Below are 8,415 nucleotides of genomic sequence, written 5' to 3'. Positions count from 1 at the left end.
TGCGTTCAAAAATAATTAAACGCATTAAGTCTCTGGAACATAAATGTATTTCCAACCCACCCGGCCGTCCCATTATTTCGGGAATAGATTCCCTGACTGCGAATCTTTTGCAATACGTAGATTTCTTTCTCCAAATATATGTCACTCAATTACCCTCTTATTTAAAAGACACATCCTCAGTTCTCCTTGAATTTCAAGATTTTGAGTGGAAAAGTACATATAAATGGATCACGTGTGAAGTCCAAGCACTTTACACACATATACCACACGATAAAGGACTGCAGGCGGTGAAATTTTTTCTGGAGGCAGATAACACTTTACATCATCTCAACATAGAGTTCATTTTGAAATCCATTGATTTCATACTGACCCATAACTATTTTTTGTTTTTGACAGAGTTCTTTTTACAGGTTTGCGGAACTGCAATGGCACCAGATTTGCCCCCAGTTGCCCTCCCCACAGCACGGTCTAGGACATTTGGTTGCAGCAGTTTTGCTGCAGCCAAATTGCCAGTGGCGTTTATCAGCCACTCACCTCGCCCTCGGGACATCTCTCCCCTGGCCGCTTCGCCACCACTTACCCTAAAACCCCTAATACTAATGCTACCTCCTATGCTAAAAACCGTAATACCTTACCATAAAAAACCCTTACCCGAGCGCCTTATCCTACACCCCGTACCCTAATATCATATCCTAAAAACTTTAACCTCTTGCCCTAATCTCCTACCATAAAAACCAAAGCCCTTACCCGAAAACCCTATCCTTAACCCCCACTACCTAACGCTAAAACAACTTAAATTAACTTACCTTATTGGTGAAAAACCGGCAGCTCAGTGTCCAGCGGCGAAGGGTCCCGCGTTGCCAAACACTGGTGGAGACAAATGTCCGATTCCACCCCCAGCATGTCTATCTCTCCTCTTCCACCAGCATGTCTGTCTGCTCCGCCCAGCAGCATGTCTTTCTCTCCCCCCAGCATGTCTCTCCTCTTCCCCCAACATGTCCTCTCTCCTCTCCCCCCCTCATCCCCACCCCAGCATATGTCTCTCTCTCTCTCGCACCAGGGGCACCCCCGCTTGCTGCATCACGCCACTCACCTGTGGTCGCGTCCCGCCGCAGCGGCCAACGCAGCATACTTCCAGGTCTGCTGCTGCCTGGGCACTCCATTGGTGCATCGCCCCTGCCTTCCAGGAGGGCAGGGGGATCCCACCTGCATGTGCATCTCAGCGTATCACACGGTACCTCCAGCCGCACGCGCGTGCACATTCCAATCGGGTCAATGCCTACACTAGCTTCAGCTGGGCTACACCTGGACCACATCCAGCCTTGGCTTATCACCGCTCTACCTACATCTAAACCACTCCTCCCTCCTTCTCCCTCATTGGTTCTCGCCTGAATTTATGCTCATTCAGCCCTCTAGTTGTTGCTGAGCATACCTTTCTATGCACTGTGCTCACTTGCAGCCTGAGTACCTGTCTCTGTTCCTATCCATATTTTTGTTGTGACCCTGCTTGTGCCTGACCTGTCTCTTCTTATTCCCCCTAGACCATGACTTGTTTAACGGACATCTACACTCTCCACTCCACGACCTTGGCTTACGGACTTTGACCATTCCTCCATTCCTCTCCTACCCCGGACCATGGCAAGTACCCTCTACTCTCTCCACTCTCCTACCCTGACCCGGCTACACATCCTCGAGTCTGCAATCCGGACCTATCCCCGTGGCTTAGGGCGGTGGTTATATATCTTCCCCACCTCGGGCCCGCGGTCCAGTCCAGGTTGTAGTGAGCATCCGTACAGTCGGAGTAATCAACGGATGGAGGGGTTCCAACGTTCTCTAGGGGATCTAGACACCCGGGTTACTGACCTTCAACCAGCCATCCCTACGCCAGCAATACAGGTATCTACCCCATCTCATCCCATCCCAAGTTCGGAATCACGTCTTCCGACCCCCAACCGCTATGGGGGCGACCCTGTAGGATGCCGAGGTTTTCTTAATCAGTGCTCCATACATTTTGAACTGTTACCAGCACACTTCCCCTCTCTACGTTCTAAGATGGCGTACATCATTTCTCTCCTGATGGATGACGCTCTGGCATGGGCCTCACCAATTTTGGAGCAAAGACCCGATGTCACATCCGACGTTGACCAATTCACAGTGGAATTTCGAAGGGTCTTTGACACATCATTAAAACCAGAGACATAACATAAAACACAGACAGGGCTCAGTTTTTAGCACATCTAGTGAGACTCATACACGGTACAGTGCCTAAATATATATGGAATAACTAATAAGTAAATGGTCTTTTAGTTTGACATTTTTGGCCAAAATTGTTGTAAGCCCCTGAGCCAACGCCAAGGCAGACCACATATCAGGGGTCCCTAACGCTAATATAAATTCTTAATAACCTGTTTAATAACAGGAAGAATGATTTATAGTAAATCTGTCAATATTAGCTGTAAAGTTCTGTCTGACTGAAGCTTTTATTAACCTGTACATTACCAGGAAAAGCACTCTGTATTAGAGATGTCTCAGCCAAACTGCAAGCCAAAGTTCTGTCTGACTGAAGCTTTTATTAACCTGTACATTACCAGGAAAAGCACTCTGTATTAGAGATGTCACAGCCAGACTGCAAGCAGGCAAGTTCCCCTGAGTGGAAGATGCTATGGAGTGAGCCCATAACCATTTAAATGTGGGAGGGGGTGAGCTTAAATTAAGTAGGAGGTTGCCAACCTCCAATCAGCTATGACTAGCTGGACATGAATTGTAAAACATACTGGACACCTAACAAGCTCCAATTAAACCCCCAAAATACCCACAACATATATATAAGCATATGAGTGTCAGAAGAGTGCTACTGAGCTGGCAATTGCATTAAAACCAGAGACATAACATAAAACACAGACAGGGCTCAGTTTTTAGCACATCTAGTGAGACTCATACACGGTACAGTGCCTAAATATATATGGAATAACTAATAAGTAAATGGTCTTTTAGTTTGACATTTTTGGCCAAAATTGTTGTAAGCCCCTGAGCCAACGCCAAGGCAGACCACATATCAGGGGTCCCTAACGCTAATATAAATTCTTAATAACCTGTTTAATAACAGGAAGAATGATTTATAGTAAATCTGTCAATATTAGCTGTAAAGTTCTGTCTGACTGAAGCTTTTATTAACCTGTACATTACCAGGAAAAGCACTCTGTATTAGAGATGTCTCAGCCAAACTGCAAGCCAAAGTTCTGTCTGACTGAAGCTTTTATTAACCTGTACATTACCAGGAAAAGCACTCTGTATTAGAGATGTCACAGCCAGACTGCAAGCAGGCAAGTTCCCCTGAGTGGAAGATGCTATGGAGTGAGCCCATAACCATTTAAATGTGGGAGGGGGTGAGCTTAAATTAAGTAGGAGGTTGCCAACCTCCAATCAGCTATGACTAGCTGGACATGAATTGTAAAACATACTGGACACCTAACAAGCTCCAATTAAACCCCCAAAATACCCACAACATATATATAAGCATATGAGTGTCAGAAGAGTGCTACTGAGCTGGCAATTGCATTAAAACCAGAGACATAACATAAAACACAGACAGGGCTCAGTTTTTAGCACATCTAGTGAGACTCATACACGGTACAGTGCCTAAATATATATGGAATAACTAATAAGTAAATGGTCTTTTAGTTTGACATTTTTGGCCAAAATTGTTGTAAGCCCCTGAGCCAACGCCAAGGCAGACCACATATCAGGGGTCCCTAACGCTAATATAAATTCTTAATAACCTGTTTAATAACAGGAAGAATGATTTATAGTAAATCTGTCAATATTAGCTGTAAAGTTCTGTCTGACTGAAGCTTTTATTAACCTGTACATTACCAGGAAAAGCACTCTGTATTAGAGATGTCTCAGCCAAACTGCAAGCCAAAGTTCTGTCTGACTGAAGCTTTTATTAACCTGTACATTACCAGGAAAAGCACTCTGTATTAGAGATGTCACAGCCAGACTGCAAGCAGGCAAGTTCCCCTGAGTGGAAGATGCTATGGAGTGAGCCCATAACCATTTAAATGTGGGAGGGGGTGAGCTTAAATTAAGTAGGAGGTTGCCAACCTCCAATCAGCTATGACTAGCTGGACATGAATTGTAAAACATACTGGACACCTAACAAGCTCCAATTAAACCCCCAAAATACCCACAACATATATATAAGCATATGAGTGTCAGAAGAGTGCTACTGAGCTGGCAATTGCATTAAAACCAGAGACATAACATAAAACACAGACAGGGCTCAGTTTTTAGCACATCTAGTGAGACTCATACACGGTACAGTGCCTAAATATATATGGAATAACTAATAAGTAAATGGTCTTTTAGTTTGACATTTTTGGCCAAAATTGTTGTAAGCCCCTGAGCCAACGCCAAGGCAGACCACATATCAGGGGTCCCTAACGCTAATATAAATTCTTAATAACCTGTTTAATAACAGGAAGAATGATTTATAGTAAATCTGTCAATATTAGCTGTAAAGTTCTGTCTGACTGAAGCTTTTATTAACCTGTACATTACCAGGAAAAGCACTCTGTATTAGAGATGTCTCAGCCAAACTGCAAGCCAAAGTTCTGTCTGACTGAAGCTTTTATTAACCTGTACATTACCAGGAAAAGCACTCTGTATTAGAGATGTCACAGCCAGACTGCAAGCAGGCAAGTTCCCCTGAGTGGAAGATGCTATGGAGTGAGCCCATAACCATTTAAATGTGGGAGGGGGTGAGCTTAAATTAAGTAGGAGGTTGCCAACCTCCAATCAGCTATGACTAGCTGGACATGAATTGTAAAACATACTGGACACCTAACAAGCTCCAATTAAACCCCCAAAATACCCACAACATATATATAAGCATATGAGTGTCAGAAGAGTGCTACTGAGCTGGCAATTGCATTAAAACCAGAGACATAACATAAAACACAGACAGGGCTCAGTTTTTAGCACATCTAGTGAGACTCATACACGGTACAGTGCCTAAATATATATGGAATAACTAATAAGTAAATGGTCTTTTAGTTTGACATTTTTGGCCAAAATTGTTGTAAGCCCCTGAGCCAACGCCAAGGCAGACCACATATCAGGGGTCCCTAACGCTAATATAAATTCTTAATAACCTGTTTAATAACAGGAAGAATGATTTATAGTAAATCTGTCAATATTAGCTGTAAAGTTCTGTCTGACTGAAGCTTTTATTAACCTGTACATTACCAGGAAAAGCACTCTGTATTAGAGATGTCTCAGCCAAACTGCAAGCCAAAGTTCTGTCTGACTGAAGCTTTTATTAACCTGTACATTACCAGGAAAAGCACTCTGTATTAGAGATGTCACAGCCAGACTGCAAGCAGGCAAGTTCCCCTGAGTGGAAGATGCTATGGAGTGAGCCCATAACCATTTAAATGTGGGAGGGGGTGAGCTTAAATTAAGTAGGAGGTTGCCAACCTCCAATCAGCTATGACTAGCTGGACATGAATTGTAAAACATACTGGACACCTAACAAGCTCCAATTAAACCCCCAAAATACCCACAACATATATATAAGCATATGAGTGTCAGAAGAGTGCTACTGAGCTGGCAATTGCATTAAAACCAGAGACATAACATAAAACACAGACAGGGCTCAGTTTTTAGCACATCTAGTGAGACTCATACACGGTACAGTGCCTAAATATATATGGAATAACTAATAAGTAAATGGTCTTTTAGTTTGACATTTTTGGCCAAAATTGTTGTAAGCCCCTGAGCCAACGCCAAGGCAGACCACATATCAGGGGTCCCTAACGCTAATATAAATTCTTAATAACCTGTTTAATAACAGGAAGAATGATTTATAGTAAATCTGTCAATATTAGCTGTAAAGTTCTGTCTGACTGAAGCTTTTATTAACCTGTACATTACCAGGAAAAGCACTCTGTATTAGAGATGTCTCAGCCAAACTGCAAGCCAAAGTTCTGTCTGACTGAAGCTTTTATTAACCTGTACATTACCAGGAAAAGCACTCTGTATTAGAGATGTCACAGCCAGACTGCAAGCAGGCAAGTTCCCCTGAGTGGAAGATGCTATGGAGTGAGCCCATAACCATTTAAATGTGGGAGGGGGTGAGCTTAAATTAAGTAGGAGGTTGCCAACCTCCAATCAGCTATGACTAGCTGGACATGAATTGTAAAACATACTGGACACCTAACAAGCTCCAATTAAACCCCCAAAATACCCACAACATATATATAAGCATATGAGTGTCAGAAGAGTGCTACTGAGCTGGCAATTGCATTAAAACCAGAGACATAACATAAAACACAGACAGGGCTCAGTTTTTAGCACATCTAGTGAGACTCATACACGGTACAGTGCCTAAATATATATGGAATAACTAATAAGTAAATGGTCTTTTAGTTTGACATTTTTGGCCAAAATTGTTGTAAGCCCCTGAGCCAACGCCAAGGCAGACCACATATCAGGGGTCCCTAACGCTAATATAAATTCTTAATAACCTGTTTAATAACAGGAAGAATGATTTATAGTAAATCTGTCAATATTAGCTGTAAAGTTCTGTCTGACTGAAGCTTTTATTAACCTGTACATTACCAGGAAAAGCACTCTGTATTAGAGATGTCTCAGCCAAACTGCAAGCCAAAGTTCTGTCTGACTGAAGCTTTTATTAACCTGTACATTACCAGGAAAAGCACTCTGTATTAGAGATGTCACAGCCAGACTGCAAGCAGGCAAGTTCCCCTGAGTGGAAGATGCTATGGAGTGAGCCCATAACCATTTAAATGTGGGAGGGGGTGAGCTTAAATTAAGTAGGAGGTTGCCAACCTCCAATCAGCTATGACTAGCTGGACATGAATTGTAAAACATACTGGACACCTAACAAGCTCCAATTAAACCCCCAAAATACCCACAACATATATATAAGCATATGAGTGTCAGAAGAGTGCTACTGAGCTGGCAATTGCATTAAAACCAGAGACATAACATAAAACACAGACAGGGCTCAGTTTTTAGCACATCTAGTGAGACTCATACACGGTACAGTGCCTAAATATATATGGAATAACTAATAAGTAAATGGTCTTTTAGTTTGACATTTTTGGCCAAAATTGTTGTAAGCCCCTGAGCCAACGCCAAGGCAGACCACATATCAGGGGTCCCTAACGCTAATATAAATTCTTAATAACCTGTTTAATAACAGGAAGAATGATTTATAGTAAATCTGTCAATATTAGCTGTAAAGTTCTGTCTGACTGAAGCTTTTATTAACCTGTACATTACCAGGAAAAGCACTCTGTATTAGAGATGTCTCAGCCAAACTGCAAGCCAAAGTTCTGTCTGACTGAAGCTTTTATTAACCTGTACATTACCAGGAAAAGCACTCTGTATTAGAGATGTCACAGCCAGACTGCAAGCAGGCAAGTTCCCCTGAGTGGAAGATGCTATGGAGTGAGCCCATAACCATTTAAATGTGGGAGGGGGTGAGCTTAAATTAAGTAGGAGGTTGCCAACCTCCAATCAGCTATGACTAGCTGGACATGAATTGTAAAACATACTGGACACCTAACAAGCTCCAATTAAACCCCCAAAATACCCACAACATATATATAAGCATATGAGTGTCAGAAGAGTGCTACTGAGCTGGCAATTGCATTAAAACCAGAGACATAACATAAAACACAGACAGGGCTCAGTTTTTAGCACATCTAGTGAGACTCATACACGGTACAGTGCCTAAATATATATGGAATAACTAATAAGTAAATGGTCTTTTAGTTTGACATTTTTGGCCAAAATTGTTGTAAGCCCCTGAGCCAACGCCAAGGCAGACCACATATCAGGGGTCCCTAACGCTAATATAAATTCTTAATAACCTGTTTAATAACAGGAAGAATGATTTATAGTAAATCTGTCAATATTAGCTGTAAAGTTCTGTCTGACTGAAGCTTTTATTAACCTGTACATTACCAGGAAAAGCACTCTGTATTAGAGATGTCTCAGCCAAACTGCAAGCCAAAGTTCTGTCTGACTGAAGCTTTTATTAACCTGTACATTACCAGGAAAAGCACTCTGTATTAGAGATGTCACAGCCAGACTGCAAGCAGGCAAGTTCCCCTGAGTGGACCTATTTTGATCTGGTTTGAAACTGATTGGCCGGCGAAGCCGGCCAATTCAGTTAAACAACAATTCTACTTGTTACCAAGTATAACAAAGAAAAAACCAGTCAAACAAAAAAGTAAATGAATCCAACAAGTACACTGCTAAAGTGCACTTAAAACAGAAGGGTTAATTCTGAAGAACCCTTGATGGGGGGTACCGAGCAAAGCACCCCGCCTAACGCCCACTGGGAGGCAAACTCTGAAACCGTCCCAGTGGACTCGGCGTACG

The sequence above is a fragment of the Ascaphus truei genome, chromosome 2, assembly GCF_040206685.1.
Source record: "Ascaphus truei isolate aAscTru1 chromosome 2, aAscTru1.hap1, whole genome shotgun sequence".
NCBI lineage: Eukaryota > Metazoa > Chordata > Amphibia > Anura > Ascaphidae > Ascaphus > Ascaphus truei.
Note: the sequence above shows the minus strand (reverse complement) of the source record.